This window comes from Pinus tabuliformis, chromosome 8 (assembly GCF_031772625.1).
Source record: "Pinus tabuliformis cultivar Carrire ecotype Pingquan chromosome 8, CPIR1, whole genome shotgun sequence".
NCBI classification, from domain to species: domain Eukaryota; kingdom Viridiplantae; phylum Streptophyta; class Pinopsida; order Pinales; family Pinaceae; genus Pinus; species Pinus tabuliformis.
The window spans coordinates 1,925,161,849-1,925,179,645 of record NC_142294.1 but is presented as its reverse complement, the minus strand read 5'-3'; positions in this window follow the sequence as shown (position 1 = coordinate 1,925,179,645).

Below are 17,797 nucleotides of genomic sequence, written 5' to 3'. Positions count from 1 at the left end.
TGGGATGCCCAAAACCTTGAAGTTTGACAGCTATAACTTGGATTTACAAAAATCCTACAGAGTTTATCAAAATCTTACCTGAATATCAATAATTTTCAGGGCAAAAAACAATCTAATTAGACTAAGCATTTCTGACTAAATTTCAGACAAAATTATATGACTAGAAAGATACCAAAATAAATTCACAACTTCCAAAAAAATCAATAAAAAATAACCAAAATAAAATCAAAAAATCTACCAAAAAATATTCACAATAAATTACTACTATTTTCACATTGATATAGAATAAAAGATTAATTTTGTTTTCACATTTCAATAAAACAAAAGCTTAATTTTTTCCCTTGTGACTGGACTACATGTAATGTTAGCAACGATTTGGTATTTTCTTATTTTTGTTTTTGTCTTCCGGCCTTCTAATTTGGCATTGACCATGGTTTTTTAACGTCTTTATAGACATGGTCTTTGGAATGGCTGTGGTCATTTAATTTCCAACTTCTAAGTTCTCCCTTTGACGTTTAAGGTTTGTAATGTCATATTTAGCATGGTTTCAAATATTATATTTTGACTTTCTAATCGCAATATACAATTATGGTTTTCAATGTAGTATCATTCTATATATGTATATTATTCTTTATAAAATATAATAATAATATCATGGTTTCTAATGGAATTAACTTTTTAATACTAATATATCAACATGTTTTCTAATATTATGTTTTGACTTTCTAAATGCAATATACAATTATGGTTTTGAATAAAATATATTGAATTATGGTTTTCAATGTAGTATCATTCTATATATGTATATTATTCTTTATAAAATATAATAATAATATCATGGTTTCTAATTGAATTAGCTTTTTAATAGCGATATATCAACATGTTTTCTAATATCATGTTTTGACTTTCTAAATGCAATATACAATTATGGTTTTCAATGAAATATATTGGTAGCGGATAGTCATGATGGTTATTGCCTTGGTCACTAGCAAGCTTTGTATATGCTTGGCCATCTATAAAGCTTTCTTGATTTTGGGTAATTAACTTACTTTAAAATGAAATAAGACATTCAACGTGTTCCTTGTAACATAGATATAAACAAAACATCTAAATAAAAGTAATTGCACAATGATCCAGTCCAAGAAAACAAGGTTTTCCACAAACCAACTAACTCTTCTAGAAAAATTCAACAATTCCAATTTAATAATCCTATCGACCTCTCTTTGTATCTTTTGAGACAATTACTAGTATAATATATTCTTATATAATTGACGTAAAATATATATATATATATAAAATCATAATATTGTATTTATTAATAGATGAGAAATATATAATAATACTATGATATATTAGTTTTAATAAATAATTGTAATCGTTATACAGAGCTATAGGTATATAAAATTGTGAAATTTATTATATATTATAATAAAAAAATAAATATGGATTTTTTATTATGAGATGTATTTGTTTCTCAATATAATATACATAATATATTTAGATTTTTTGGTGGTTAATAAATAATATTGGTACTAATAGTTTTTCTTTTATTCATACTTTTTACTTATTTTCTCACATATTATTTTATATATTTTTATTATTTTGATTATTTATTTGGTCAAATATTTTTAAATATTATTTTAATAGATTTTTTACTTTATTAATATTATATCTCAATAATTAGAAATTTATTAATAAATATTAAATTATAAAATATTAGCTTACAAAGGTGTATAACATATTAAATAATTATTATTTTTTGGTAATAATATATTTAATATTTTCTAATCCAGTGATCATATATTTTATTATATCTTTTTCTTTTTTATTCTCTCCAACATTATTTTGAATATCATGCATCTTGATTATTTAAACCCGTAGGTAGATCATATTTTTCATCTTTATTTGAAGAATGAACCACAATAGTTGGTTCAAAACATGGACAAAAAATTGATAATATGATTAATCGACAAGAGTAGTCTCAAAACATTTGATGATGTATATTTGTCAATCACAGTTTGGCGAGAGTAATTCAAACTAAATTGTATTTAATGAAATATTGATACATAACCTGAAGAAACATTATATTCATGCAATCACAAAGTTTGAATCCCCAGTGACGTTCAGTTTAGATCAGGTATGTGACTATCTCTACTATATCCAATGCCTTTATTCGTTCCAATAACTGGTGCCAAAATGATCTCTTATTACAAAATTATGAAGATAAACATAGATAGTGAGAAGGGTTGTTAGTTGTGATGGCATATTGGCCATGACTAATCCCAACCTCTCAGAGTTATGGAAGAGTTTATCAATGATACTGAGATAGATGGCATTAAGGTTGAAATAAGACATTAAATTTTTTGTCCAATCAAGTGTTTACAAATTAATTTTTTAAATTATAATAAAAAAATATGTTATTTATTTCTAAAGTTTAACATTAGGTTTTTCATAAGTCAAAGCTAAACTAATAGAAGTCAAACTACAAATTGATTACTAGAATCTTTCCTCGATAGGGACTACTAACAACTTAACTCACTCATTTTCTTATTAAGGCAACATTTTCTTTCAAAAAAAATTATATATATATATATATATATATATATATATATATATATATATAAACAAAACATTTTTCTTTCAAAACTAAAACCATAATGAAGATTTACAGTAACAAAACTAGCACAATCATATATAATGGCTAATAAATCTTGATAGACACTAATTCATAATAAGCATTATTAGCACAACCATATAAATTAAATGGGTGGTAAATGTTGATAAGAACAGTCGATAATAAACATTAAAACACTTACCATATGATACATCTCACATTTCCCAAATCAAAAAATATCATAAAAATGAATTAAATTATAATTTTATTTTAAATATTATTATTAATTATAAAAATAATTAATATATAAATTGAACAATATTCTTAATATTTATCTGTACTTTGTCATGAAAATTATTAACTTGTAAATAACTTTTGTTACAATACCATTAACCAATACCATAAATTATTAATACTACATATCATAAACCAATATCATAGATGACATTTTATTCAATTAATTAATTTAAATTTTTTTTATTAAAAAACATAATTAATTTAAAATATTAATCCTCAATTCATAAATACTATTATTAATATTCTAACCTATTCTATACCAATATTACTAATAATTAAATTAATATTCTAGAATAAACATGCCCATATCATAGAGTCCGAACAATTTAGTTGATAGACTTTTCACAAAATTTATTATATAATAAGAGATTATTATTTGTCTATGGGATAATTGTTAGGTAATGAATTTTTATTAATGCACATGACAAATTTCCGATTATGACGTTTGGATTTTTCTAGCTACCGTATTTGGTTTGTTCAATACAAACAAATATATTTTGTCCTCTAATTTCTTAAAACAATAATTTATTTCACCCGTGAATTTTTATTAATGCACATGACAAATTCCCCGTTACGTGTCATTCACGATCCTAATATGATAAAATTTGGATTTATCTAGCTATATGATAACCTTTGGATCTTTCTAGCTATAGTGTTTGGTTGGTTCAATACAAACAAATATATTTTGTCCTCTAATTTCTTAAAAATAATTATATTATATTATTCCATTGTGTTATTTTTATGGAGTTGTTTATAATGTGATTTTTTGGAGATTTTGGTGATGGAATCCGGCGGAAAAAATTGAAGTTAAATCTTGATTTATATTATTTAAAATGGTTTTTTAACTGCATATTTGGATTCAGCACCTTGAAAAACCCTTGGAACGCTTTGATTGTGCAGAAACTAGCTATCAAACTTGCGATTCCAATAAATTACTACCGGATTTTGATCGGAAAAACCCACTTGAAAAGCTTCTAAAAAATCACATTATAGACCACTGCTATCTTTATTATTAAGTATGACTTTTAGCTTTTTTATTTTAAATACCATATAGAAGAAAAATAAAATAATTATTGGCATATAATGTACAAATTTAAATAAAATATATTTTGTCCTCTGATTTCTTAAAAAATAATTTATATAATATTATTGCATTGTGTTATCTTTATTAGGTATCACTTTTTTTTTAATACTATATTTCATATATAGTATTGAATACAAGAAAAATAAAATAATTATTGATATATAATGTATAAATTTAGTTTATATTTAATATTAATGTATTATAAAGTTAAGGTTTTATTAGTCTTTGTTATAGGGTGTCATAAGGAGTAGGGAATATTCTAATCAAATTGTATTGGAATCTAAGTCGTATGTAGATTAAAAAAAAATTAACTAAAATTTTGTTGATGCACTTTTTTGTTGGGCCTATAGAAAATTGAAAGCTCCCATGGTTAACCAATGAATGAATATGAGGTCTTATGTGGCCTCTTTTCGAGGTGGAAAGGTTTATAACATAGGAATCTAAGGCTTTTCAATTTCAAAATTGCTCTCAATCTCAACTAATGCCAGCATTGTTGTAGCATTAGTTAACTAAAATTAAATGTCTCGGTGCTCAAGTGGATCTTTTGTACACGCGGCTTCATCGACTCTGGCCACAATCTTCTGAAGCATGGTACACACATCTTCTCGTTTGTTATATTGTTACCATGCTTCACACGTTTATCTAACCGCTTCAGAGAATTCTATATCAGATGTGCCAAGAGTCGGCCTTCATTGGAGTTTTGTGGATCATTGGAGTTTTGCGGTGTTGGGTTGTGTTATATTCTTTCCACGACTATCCCACGTGCTACAAGACCCTATATTAGGTGGGCGGACCTACCTATGGTTTTGTGCATGGATTTCGCACATGGTTTTGGGCATGATGGTTTTTTTTCCATGGTATTTTGTAGATCTGGTCAAGGGAACTACGGTTATGTTCTAATCCACGGTTAATGGATTGGGGTTTGTGAATGTTTCAGCATGTATATATATGTATTGTAACATTGAAAGGAACATAATGAAAAATCAATCTCGCAACCTTGGTTTTGGGATCCAGGGTAAAATCTTTGTCTATATTTGTTTTATGTTTTATGCTCTCGCCATTGTTTATTTTCTGTTTTTAGAATTCGTGTGCAGGTAATTTTTGTATGGGGTTAAAACCTAGATTTGGTATCAAATTTGTTTTGGCTTCAAGGGGACATCTTTGCTGCTGAGGGGTTTTTGCTCAGGCCTGTGGTAGACCTTGTTTAGTGGGAGATCTGTGGGATTGATTGTTGTGGTCAAAGAAGATGGAGAGCAGTGGAAAGATAAAGATCGAGAAATTTAATGGTCAGAGTTTTGAGTTGTGGAAACTCAAGATGGAGGATCTGCTAATGGATAAAGATCAATGGATCATGATAGATCTAGGTACTAAACCAACATCAATGTCAATTGAAGACTGGGCGAAGTTGGATCAGAAGGAAAAGAGCACTATATGATTATGTGTCTCAGATTCAGTATTATTGAATGTATCAAGGGAAGCTTCAACAAAGGCTTTATGGGACAAGTTAGGGACTTTGTACCAATCTAAGTCTCTGGTGAATAAATTGTTCCTACGGAAAAAGTTTTATAACCTGAGGATGAAAGATGGAGACTTGGTGACAGAGCATATGAACGCATTTAATACTGTAGTAAGTCAGTTATTATATGTTGATATTAAAATTTCAGATGAAGATACGTGCATCAGTTTGTTGTGTTCTCTACTAGATTTGTGGGATATTCTAGTTGATGCAATAGGTAGAAATGCAATTGTCTTGTAGTTTGATGAAATAGTCTCATCCTTGTTGTTGGAGGAGATGAGACGGAAAAATATGGGGGGTCAGAATGGTGATACCTTGTCTGTACGAGGACGGCCCCAGAACAAAAACAAAAATAAGTCCTCGAGTGAGAGATCTAAATCTAGAGGGAGATCTAAATCTACAGGAAAACCTATAAAGATGTGTTGGAAATGTGGAAAGGAATGACACTTCAAAATGGGTTGTAAATCTAAAGCTCCTGAGAAAGGAAAGAGATCTGATGATGCTCTTTCTGCGGAGGCGAAAACCACCTCAGATGATGGTGGGGGTGTGTACTTGGCTTCTTCTTCAAGTACACATGTAGATCATGAGGCATGGTTGATTGACACAGGTGCATCCTTTCACTTCACTCCCCATAGAGAGTGGTTCTGCAAGTATCAGAAATATGATGGTGGTGATGTCTTCTTAAAGGATGACAGGAAGGCTAGAATCATTGGTTGTGGAAAAGTCAAGTTGAAGTTGTAAGGTGGAAGGATTAGAACACTTCTGGGTGTTCTGCATATTCCTGCATTAGCCAGAAATCTGATTTCTGTTAGAAAGTTGGATGATGTAAGTGTAAAAACAGTGTTCGAGAAAGATACTTGTAAGATGGTTGAGGGAGCACTAGTATTGATGTGGGGAGTTCGGATTGGAACTTTGTACAAGCTTTAAGGTAGCATTGTTATTGATGGGTGCAACAGTTTTGTGGTTCCTGAAACTGGAGCAGAAAATCTAGTGGTCTCTAGAGAAAAGACCATGGTCTGGCATCAAAGGCTTGGACATATTGGAGAGAAGGGTCTTCAAATATTTCATAGGTATGATACAAGGTACGTCTAATAGCTCTCTAAATTTTTATTTCTATGAAAATTGTGTATATGGGAAGCAGAATCGGGTGAGTTTCCCCTCTCGTGGTAAGAGGGCAAAACAGACATTAGAGGTTGTGTAGAGTGATGTGTTTGGACCTGTGTTAGTTCCATCACTGGGAAAGTCTATGTATTATGTATCATTTGTAGATGAATTCTCAAGGAATACATGGATATATTTCCTCACGAAGAAATATGAAGTCTTTGACAGGTTTAAATTATATAAGGCTTTGGTGGAAAACCAAACAACAAATAAGATAATGGTGTTAAAGACAAATAACGATGGAGAGCTTTGCAAGAAGGAATGTGAAGAGTTCTGTAAGAAGTGTGGTATAGCATGCAGAAGACTAATCCATAAACAACTGAGAAAAATAGAGTTGCAGAAGGAATGAACAAGACGTTAATAGAAAGGGCAAGAAGCATGCCCAGTGGTGTCAGATTAGGACAGGAATTCTAGGCAGAGGCGATGGAGACTGCATGTTACCTGGTTAACAGATCACCTTCATCAGTGTTGGAGGATAAGACTCCACAAGTGGTATGGACTGGTAAGAAACCTTCTCTTTCATATCTGAGGGTATTTGGATGTGATGCATATGTACATGTTCCAAAGGAGAAAAGAAAAAAGTTGGATAGTAAATCTGAAAAGTGCATCTTTATTAGTTATAAGGATGGTTTAAGAGATTCTAAGATTTGGAACCCAGAAACAAGGAAGGTTGTGTAGAAACAATGTAAACTTTGAAACGGGAACTGATATTGTTACCCGTTTCGTAGAGATAGCAAAAAAGTGAGCCGATTTTGAAAAGGGGCGATGAAAAACACACATATTTGTTTTAGAGCATAGTTTCTCGCACTTTAAATTTTTTTATGTCCATTACATTTCAAAATGTTAGTGATTTGCATGCTGATTTAAAAAAGTGGTGATTCTGCATCAGACCCTTTTTTTAGAAGACCTATTTTTTGACTTTAAATTTTATAATGTGTGAAATGTAAATAATTATTTTCTAAATTTAACAATTTTCGACACATTAAATTTTTTAATGTATTAAGTGTGGATATTTTTTTTAAATGTTACATTTTTTTACACTTTAATTTTTTTTAAGTCAATTTTTTTTTACATAAAAAAAACAAATATAAAAATATATATAAAAAAAGACAAAAAAATATATATATAAAAATGTAAAAAAAAAAAATTATCTCGTAAACCATAAAAAAAAGTGGAAATAAAAACAAAACAAAAATAAATAGGAAAACTATCAAATTAAGTAACTAAAAATAGAAAAAATTTAAAAAGCATTAACAAAAACTACAAAATAAAAAATAAAAAACAATCTAGATTTAATAATAATAATAATAATAATAATAATAATAATAATAATAATAATAATAATCTAAAAAACTATTAAAATGAAGATTAAAAAAAAAAAACCAAAATATACTCATATTATAAAAAAACCAAAAATAAAACTAAACTAAAAACTAAAAACAATTAAAATTTAAAAAACTAAAAAAAAAAAAATTAAAAAATTACATATTTTGGATTAAAAAAAAAAAAAAAAACCATTTAAAAATGTAAAAAATATATATATTTTTTATTTAAAAAAAAAAACATTTAAAACTTTAAAAAACATATATGCATGCAGCTCCACTGCCCAGAGTCATGCCCCCACCGGTGGTTAGGCGGTGGCTATTCGATTCTGAGAATCAGATAGCCACCCCCATGGGCAGTCGAGCGGTGGCTATCTGATTTCGAGAATCGAATAGCCACCGCCCGGCCACCTATCGTGGCGCGGCCCTGGGCAGTGGAGCTGCACACAGCTCCACCTCCCAGGGCCACACCCCCACGGGCGGCAAGGTGGTGGCTATTTGATTGTCGGAATCGGATAACCACCCCCTGGCCGCCCATGGGGGTGGCTATCCGATTCTCAAAATCTGATAGCCACCACCCGGCTGCCCATGGGGGTGGCTATCTGATTCTCGGAATCGAATAGCCACCGCATGACTGCCCATGCTGGTGTCTATCCAATTCTCAGAATCGAATAGCCACTGCAGGGCTGCCCGTGGGGTTGGCTATCCGATTCTTGGAATCGAATAAACACCGCCCGACCGCCCGTGGGGGTAGCTATCCGATTCTCAAAATCCGATAACCACCACCCGACCGCTTGTAGGGGTGGCTATCTGATTTTCGGAATCGGATATCCACCACCTGGCTGCCCGTGGGGGTGCAGCCCTGGGCGGCGGAGCTACGTAGATAAACACTGCTCGACTGCCCGTGGGGGTGGCTATCCGATTCTCAAAATACGATAGCCACCGCCCAGTCGCTTGTAGGGGTGGCTATCTGATTTTTGGAATCGGATAGCCACCGCCCGGTTGCCCGTGGGAGCGCAGCCCTGGGCGGTGTAGCCGTGTGCAGCTCCACTGCCTAGGGTCGCGCCCCCACGTGAGGCTGTGCGATGGCTATCGCAGCTCCGCCGCCCAAAGCTGCGCCCCCACGGGTGGCCAGTCGGTGGCTATCACAGCTCCACCACCCAGGGTCGTGCCCCCATGGGCGGTCGGGCGGTGGCTATCTAATTCTCATAATCGGATAGCCATCGTCCAGCCGTCCGTGGGGATGCAACCCTGGGTGGCGGATAGCCATGCTGCTCCGCCGCCTAGAGTCGTGCCCCCATGGGCTGTTGGACAACAGTCGATAAAATTGATTTTTTTAATTAAAAAAAATTGTTAAATATGTTAAAAAAATTAAATATTGTTGTTTATATATATATATATCTGTAAAATATGTTTTTTTTTTTAAATCAAAAACAGTATTTAGATTTTTTAAATTTTAAATGTTATTTTTTATTTTTATTTTTTTTAAATCGAAATTTTAAATCAATCTCAAATCCAAAATTAAAATTTAAAATTTTTTAGTATAACATTTGAAATGTTTTTTTTTCTTAAATAAAAAATAGATTGTTTTTTTCTTAATTTTAAATGTTTATTTATTTATTTTTTTTTTTAATTTGAAATATGTATATTTATTGAAATTTAAATTGTCTTTTGTTTTTTTTTTTTTTTTTTTTTTTCCAACATAATTTTTTTTCATGGTTTTTAAAAATGTTTTTAATCTAAATTTTAGTAGTTTTTAAATTTTATTTATTTTTTTTTTGTTAATTTTCTAATTTTTTTTAATCTAATTTGTTTTATTTTATTTTTTTATTTTAAGTTTTTGTGAATGTCTTTTAAAAATTTACTATTTTTACTTATTTTATTTTATGGTGTTGTTGTTGTTTTTTTTTTTTTTTCCAATTTTTTTTTATGGTTTATGTGATTTTAAAAAACTGTTATTTCTTTTTTAAAACATGTTTTTCTTATTATTTATTTTTTTTATATTTTTTTAATTCTTATCTTTTATAGGTTTTTTTTTTATCATTTTTATGGTTGTTTTTTTTTAATATATATTTTTATCTATGTTTTGTTATTTTTTTAATCTTTTTTTTTTGTTTTTTTTCATTTTTTAAATTTTGTTTTTGTTTTTAATTTATGTTTTCATTATTCTTTTGAAATTTTAATTTTTTTCGGAGTCATGATAAAATCTTTTACACCATTATTTCAAAATGTTGAAAATTTACCCTAGAAAAAAAAAGTGTTATTCCAGCATTAACACTTTTCGTTTTGAGGGTGTTTTTTGCAGATTTTTTGCACACAAAAATTCGGTTTTACTGGAATTTTTTAAAAATGTTGAAAATTGACCCTAAAAAAAGGTCATCGTTCCAGTATCAACACTTTTAATTTTCCGGGTGTTTTTTGCACAAAAAAATTATTTTCACTACCATTTTTAATACATGTTCAAAATTGACCCTAAAAAAAATACCATTGTTCTAGTATACACACTTTTCGTTTTTAGCACTGTTTTTCATGTTTTTTTGGGGTTTTTTGGCCAAAGTTCCTGTCTTGAGTTTATAGTTCCTGTTTCAAAGTTTACATTTTTTAGAGTTGAGATGTGGTGTTTAGAGAGGTGAAAGATGCCATTAAACATGAAGTCCTACCAAAGGAACCTAAGAAGATAGAGTTTGAGCTAAAGGAGGAAGAATCAGACTGTACATCAGAAGAGGAATTAGAAGATGAAGAGCCACAAACTTCGGCTGTGAGAAGATCAATTCGAGAAAGAAGGAAGCCAAAAAGGTATAGTCCATATGATTTCTGTTCAAATTTTTCTTTATATATTACTGATGATGATCCCAGAACCGTAAGGGAAACAGTGGATTCAGAGGATGGAAAACTCTAGAAAAAGGCCATGGTTGACGAAATGGCATCTTTGCACAAAAATGAGACTTGGGATCTGGTGGAGTTGTCGGCTGGAAGAAAACCAATTGGCATGAAATGGGTGTTTAAGAAGAAGATGAATGAAGAAGGAAAGGTGAAGAAATACAAAGCTCGGTTGGTAGCAAAAGGTTATTCTTAGGTTTTGGGAATTGATTTTGGTGATATTTTTTCTCCTGTTGCCAAGGTAGCTTCTATTAGATTACTTTTTTTTGTTGCTACTGCTTTTGATTTTGAGGTAGAACAGATGGATGTGAAGGCAACATTTCTTCATGGGGATATGGAATAAGAGATCTACGTGAAGCAACATAAAGGCTTTACGGTGAAGGGTAAGAAAGAACTAGTATGCAAGTTAAAAAAGTCTCTGCATGGGTTAAAACAGTCATTAAGGATGTGGTATCAGAAATTTGATACATTTATACGAGGACTTGATTTCATCAAAAGAAAAGCAAATCACTGCGTGTATTTTAAATTAATTGGTGACCGTGTTAGTTATCTGGTCTTATATGTGGATGATATGTTGTTAGTTAGAAATGACACAGAAATTATCCAAGATTTGAAGGCTCAATTGTCCTCCAAATTCGACATGAAAGATATTGGTGCTGAAAACTATATTTTGGGCATGGAAATTAAAGAAGAACGGGAAAAGAGAAATCTCTAGTTAAACCAGAGGAAGTATGTCGAAACAATACTACAAAGGTTTAATACACAAGATAATAAACCAGTTAAGGTTCCTACTCGTGTAGGTGTAAAGTTATCTTTTAAATAGTGTCCCAAGACACAAGAAGAGGAAGAGGATATGTCACGTGTTCCATATGCAAGTGCAGTCGGTAGCCTAACGTATCCAATGGTCTGTACTAGACCAGACATTGCACATGCAGTGGGAGTATTGAGCAGGTTTATGTCAAAACCAGGGAAGAAGCATTGTACAACAATGAAGAGGGTTTTCAAGTATTTGCGTGGCACTAGTGATTATGGTTTGTGCTACCATGGAAGACTAGGATTACACAAAGTTTTGGACATCCATGGCTTTGTTGATGCAGACTGGGCTGGAGATCTGGATCAGATAATATCTATAAGTGGGTATGTGTTTAACCTATTTGTGAGGTGCAGTTAGTCAGATGGGTAAGAGACAGTCTGTTGTGGAACTTTCAACTACATAGGAAAAATACAAGACATCCACTCATGCAATCAAGGAAGCAATTTGGTTGCAAAGTTTGTGTTCAACTATGGGGTTAGTACATCAAGCTATAAGGATAGATAGTGACAGCGAAAGTGAAATTTTCTTGGCAAAAAACACTGCTTATCATTCAAAGACAAAGAACATTGATGTTTAGTATCACTTTGTGAGGGATATGGTTGAGGACAAAAAGGTGTTGCTAGTAAAGGTGGACACTTTGAAGAATACTGCAAATGCATTAACAAATTTTGTGAGCACTGAGAAGTTCTCTTGGTGTAGAGAAATAATGGGTGTTGCGGGGATGGATCAATGACTAAGCTCTCCTATGGCCCCCCGTGGAAAAAAAAAACAAGTGGGAGAATGTTGGGTTGTGTTATATTCTTTCCACGACTACCCCACGTGCCACAGGACCCTATATTAAGTGGGAAGACCTACCTACAGTTTTGTGCATGGATTTCGCACATGGTATTGGGCATGATGGTTTTTTGTCCATGGTATTTTGTAGATCCGGTCAAGGGAACTACGGTTATGTTCTAATCCAGTTTTAATGGATTTGGGTTTATGGATGCTTCGTCATGTATATATATGTATTGCAACATTGAAAGGAACATAATGAAAAATCAATCTAGTAGTCTTGGTTTTGGGATCTAGGGAAAAATCTCTATGTATATCTCTTTTATGTTTTATGCTCTCACCATTTTTTATTTTATGTTTTTAGAATTTGTATCCACATAATTTCTGTACGGGGTTAAAACCTACATGTGGAACAATGAATCCTGCCTGATCACTCACTAAAGCCTTCCCGATTTCATCCTATTGTTGTTCACATTGTGTAAAACAAATGGTACTATCAATTAATTTTGCAATCACCTAATTAGCATTTGGATTCATTATCAATAGCTTAACAGGCTTGAAATTGGTTACCTGGGTATGCATTGCTTGTTATGCTTGTATATGCTAGTGTCATGCCTTCTTTCCTCTTCTTTTGGGCAATTTTAAGAGTCACAAGCATCACCTTTGAGAATACAGTCCTCTTCCTTCTGTGCGTCCTTCTACGTTTGTCTCTCCATGTTGTTTTGTTGGTTTAAACAACCCTGTTGTATATACATTCAAAACTTCTCCACCATTTGGAGAAGTCACTAAAGTTTGGACTAAACTTTGCTCCACCATTTTCCTCCACCGTTTTCTGTTTGGAGGTGGACAAGGCCTGTTGTTGATGCAACTACCGTCAAGGTTGAGGTACTACTTTTGTTCTCTATTTGTAAGAGCCAAGCTGAAGTACTTCTTTTGTAAGAACTAGATGCAAAATCATGAGTTGTTAGCCCTTAGATATTAAAAACCAGATCATAAAGCATGAGTAAAAACCAGATGAAAAATCATGAGTTGTTAGTTGGTAAATATAGAGCAAGGCAAAATAATTCAAATGCACCCCAGGAAAATAATTTCTATAGTAGTTTCAAAGTATATTTCTAAGGCTGGTTACAGCTTCGTCATAAAGTGAACATCTAAATACAAATAGAGACATAGAAGCAAAGGAGCAAGCAGCATAAGAGTTAATTTACCTTGGTTATTGGTTCTGAATCAACTGCTACTACGTTAGTTTCTTCCTTTACTGTCTATTCCATTACCACTTTGTGTGTGATTACCTGCTTCCTCTCACTCTTACCTTTTAGTATCATCCACACTTTCCCTTTAGTATTAGCTGCCTGCAAAGGAAGCTAAGCTAGTTTCAACCTTAGGCATTCATGCAACAGTAATTGACCGAGTAGATTGAGAAGCAGATTCTTTGTAGGATTCTATCTGGGTAAGACTATTTATTCTTGCAACTATTCAGTTGCGCCTCTTCTTCAGAGCTTCGGAGCCCATCATTTTCTCCAAAACCCTGGCTCGATGAGCCGAGAGAGGAAGTGTTTGAGGTTGTGGAACATTGTAAAGAAGCTTAGGGACATTGGTGATGATGGAAAAAGAGTCATAGGTGAAGTAGGGAGCTAGTCACTTTAGTATTCCAAGAGTTAAAAATAAGGCAAATGACATTTTTAAGTAACACTTGCAATCCATGCAAGTGTGTTGGTGTGTTGCAATATCGACAAGAATTAAAACTTAAGTCGACAGTTTTGAACATCATTTCATTTCACTAGACATTAAGTTTCTTATTTTTGTCTAGGTGTTTATCTTAAGAACTTGGTGTAAATGTGTAAGGTTAATTTTAATATGTACCTCTCCTCTACTAATGAGAAATGAGCATGGAAGCAGTGACATATATCAGATTAATGGTTTTTACCAGGATTCAAGTGAGAGAGAAGATTTTTAAACGGTCATCAGATAGGAAAGGGTTCGCGGCAGACTAACAAATCAATGCCCCTAAGTATCAGTGAAGGTGAAGGTAGAGCCCCGTATCAAAGTGCCAAGGTGAAGAACACAAATTCCTATTTTGTTTCCCAATAGTCCCGAGGTTTCCCAAACTGCAAGGTAGTGTTAAGTTCATAAATGATAGTTTTCCATTGAATTTTGAATTTGAATTTAGGTTTCACATGAACTGGGAATTGTCACCTTTAAAATTTAGGTTTAAATTAATTTTTTTGGTGTCATTTGACTTGGGGGATTGGTAAAATGTATGGGAAGGATGCCCACAATTACGACACCCTGAAAATTTTCTGCCTCCAAACACATAGGATCCTCTCTTTCCTATTGCAACTACATCTCTGCATCCTCTCGATCATCTTTAAATCTTTGCAAAGAATCTAATACCTATTAAGCTTTATGTACTCACTCACATTATCTCTTTTAGTGCAGAGTCACCTTGTCGCTTCTATCACTGTGGTGTGTCTTAGTAGCTACAAATTATGTCAACTCTCTTGCGAGTCCTCTCAATGTTGCTTGCCACATGATTAGAGAATCGCTCTAGCACTGTTTTAATGCATTGGCATTCCTTCGTTGTTCCTCCTTTCAACCAGCCCAGGTAGAGCTATTGTTTTGTATTTTTAAGTGAGTTGAGTTGAGGGTTTAGGTCAAGATATATGTAGGGTAGGGGTTTGAGCTTGAGGTCAAGGGTCTAGGTGTGAGGATATATATATATATATATCCTCACACCTAGACCCTTGACCTCAAGCTCAAACCCTACCCTACATATATCTTGACCTAAACTATATATATATATATATATATATATATATATATATATATATATATATATATATATATATATATATATAGATATATATATAGTTTGAGGTCAAGTGTTGAGGGTATAGGTATGCTTGAATGTCAATTGGTATCGGCATGCCTCGCGGACTAGTCATTCTTTTGGAAAGCTGGGGCGTAACTTGGTGCACTCTACAGATCATTGGCAGTTGGCCTTCCTTCCTATCTTCTATGTTCATTAATAGACATCCACCTACCTACCTTATCCACCAACCATGAGTGGTGGGCAACATATAGGGTATTAGCAAACTATTTTTTTCATTACCTGCATAGACAGGACTTGACCAATTTTAAGGTAAATGAAAATTTCCCAGTTGTACATAAATGTAAGTCTCTAATAAAAGAGGAATGATGGCATTATATATGTGCATATCCAAAAACGATAATAAACTAAGCACCAGGCCAAACTCAAAAGTTTATCCTTCTTAACTTCTTTTGTTTCCTCCCTGTCTGGACGATCTTGTCCTGTATCTGTGTAATACTCCAATGGTTATTTGTGCACTTGATTAACACAAATAGCTTTATCAATAGATTATATGTAAACTGACACATTCACGTGTTTTCCATCCCCATCTGCTGCTAAGGCTATTGGTTTTGTAAATGGAGGTTATGAAATGTTAGAAAATTATATATTACAGAGCAATGGAACACGTAAAATATTGCAGAAATATAAACACAAAAAACGCATAAGACAAGAGAGACATAGATATATGTGGTTCACCCAATTTGGGCTATGTCCACCCCGAACAACCAGTCCTTCCTTTCTATTATCCAGCAAAATGAAGAGACACAACCTACAACAGATCCGTTGTAATATCCTCTGTTTTCTCTCACAGTCTCGCCTCTCTGTTTCTCGCTCAGAGAATACACATCTATTTCACAGCCTCAAATACAATGCCCTCATACAAAGAGAGGGGGTTTCCTTCTAGGACAAAAAACCCTAAACTAAACATAAGTTCTACCGTCAGATCATCCGCCTAATGAACGACCCAGATTGACTAGAAATTACTATACTTTTAAAGGAAATTTTACATCTATTTTTGGCTTCAGGGGCGCTGCCCCTGAGCCCCCACCGAGGGACCTCTGGCCGCCGGACCCCCCAGCCGGTGGGGATCGCCCCCCCCGGACCCCCGTGGGGGGGACAAGTCCCTCCAGCAACCCCCCACGGTGTGGAGGGGTGTACAAACTTCCTGGGGTATACATCCGGCTGAAACAAAGACCTCTGAATAATCATGCTCCACACACAACAATCTCCCAATTGGAGAATGATTGTAGTAACTCCACCGCTGCTTCATTTGCTAGACAATGACTCCTCTTTGGACCTGGCTGTTTCTCATCTTCATCAGCATCCTTGACGGCCAATTGAAACTGAGCATATTCTCAGTTTCTCCTTGGTTACAACTTTTGTTAGCATATCTGCAGGATTCTGGCTAGTGTGTATCTTTTCCAGCTTCAACTCTCCATCTTCCAACACTGATCGTATGAAATGGTACTTGAGCTATATGTGATTAGTCCTGGAATGAAATGCTGAGTTCTTTGCAAGATGAATGGCACTTTGGCTATCACTTTATAACGTGCCCATATCATGCTCCTTACCCAATTCACGCATAAACCTTTATCACCAAATCATTTCTTTACTAGCCTCTGTAGCAGCAACATACTCTGCTTCTATTGTTGAAAGTGAAACAACACTTTGGATTTTTGAAACCCAACTGACAGATGTTCCACCAACAGTAAATACATATCCTGTAGTGCTCCTCTTGTTATCTCTGTCACCTGCCATATCTGCATCAACATATCCCTATAGAGAAATGTTTGAACCACCAAAACATAATGCTTGATTTGTGGTACCTTTCAAATATCTAAGATTCCATTTCACTGCCATCCAGTGTTCCTTTCCTGGATTGTTCATGTACCTGCTTACAACTCCCACTGCATGTGCAATATCAGGCCTTGTGCATACCATTGCATACATTAAGCTTCCAACTGCTGATGCATATGGAACTTTAGACATATAATCCATGTCTTCTTGGGTCTTTGGGCACATTCCCTTACTAAGTTTGAAATGGCTAGCAAAAGGTGTACTAACTGGTTTTGCATTGTGCATATTAAATCTTTTCAACACCTTTTGTATGTACTCATTCTGAGACAATGTTAATTTGCGATTTTTCCTGTCTCTAGTTATTCTCATACCAAGGATTTGTTTTGCAGCTCCCAAATCCTTCATTGCAAATGAATTTTCCAATTTTCTTTTGAGCACATTTATTTCCTGCATGTTAGATCCTGCAACAAGCATGTCATCTACATACAATAACGATATAATATAGCTGCCATCATTTTGCTTTTTCAGATAAACACGATGATCAGAGTGACATCTAGTATAACCTTGTTCAGACATAAACTTGTCAAATTTTAGATACCACTGCCTTGGAGCCTATTTTAAGCCATACAAGCTCTTCTTCAACCTGCACACTAGTTTCTCCTTCCC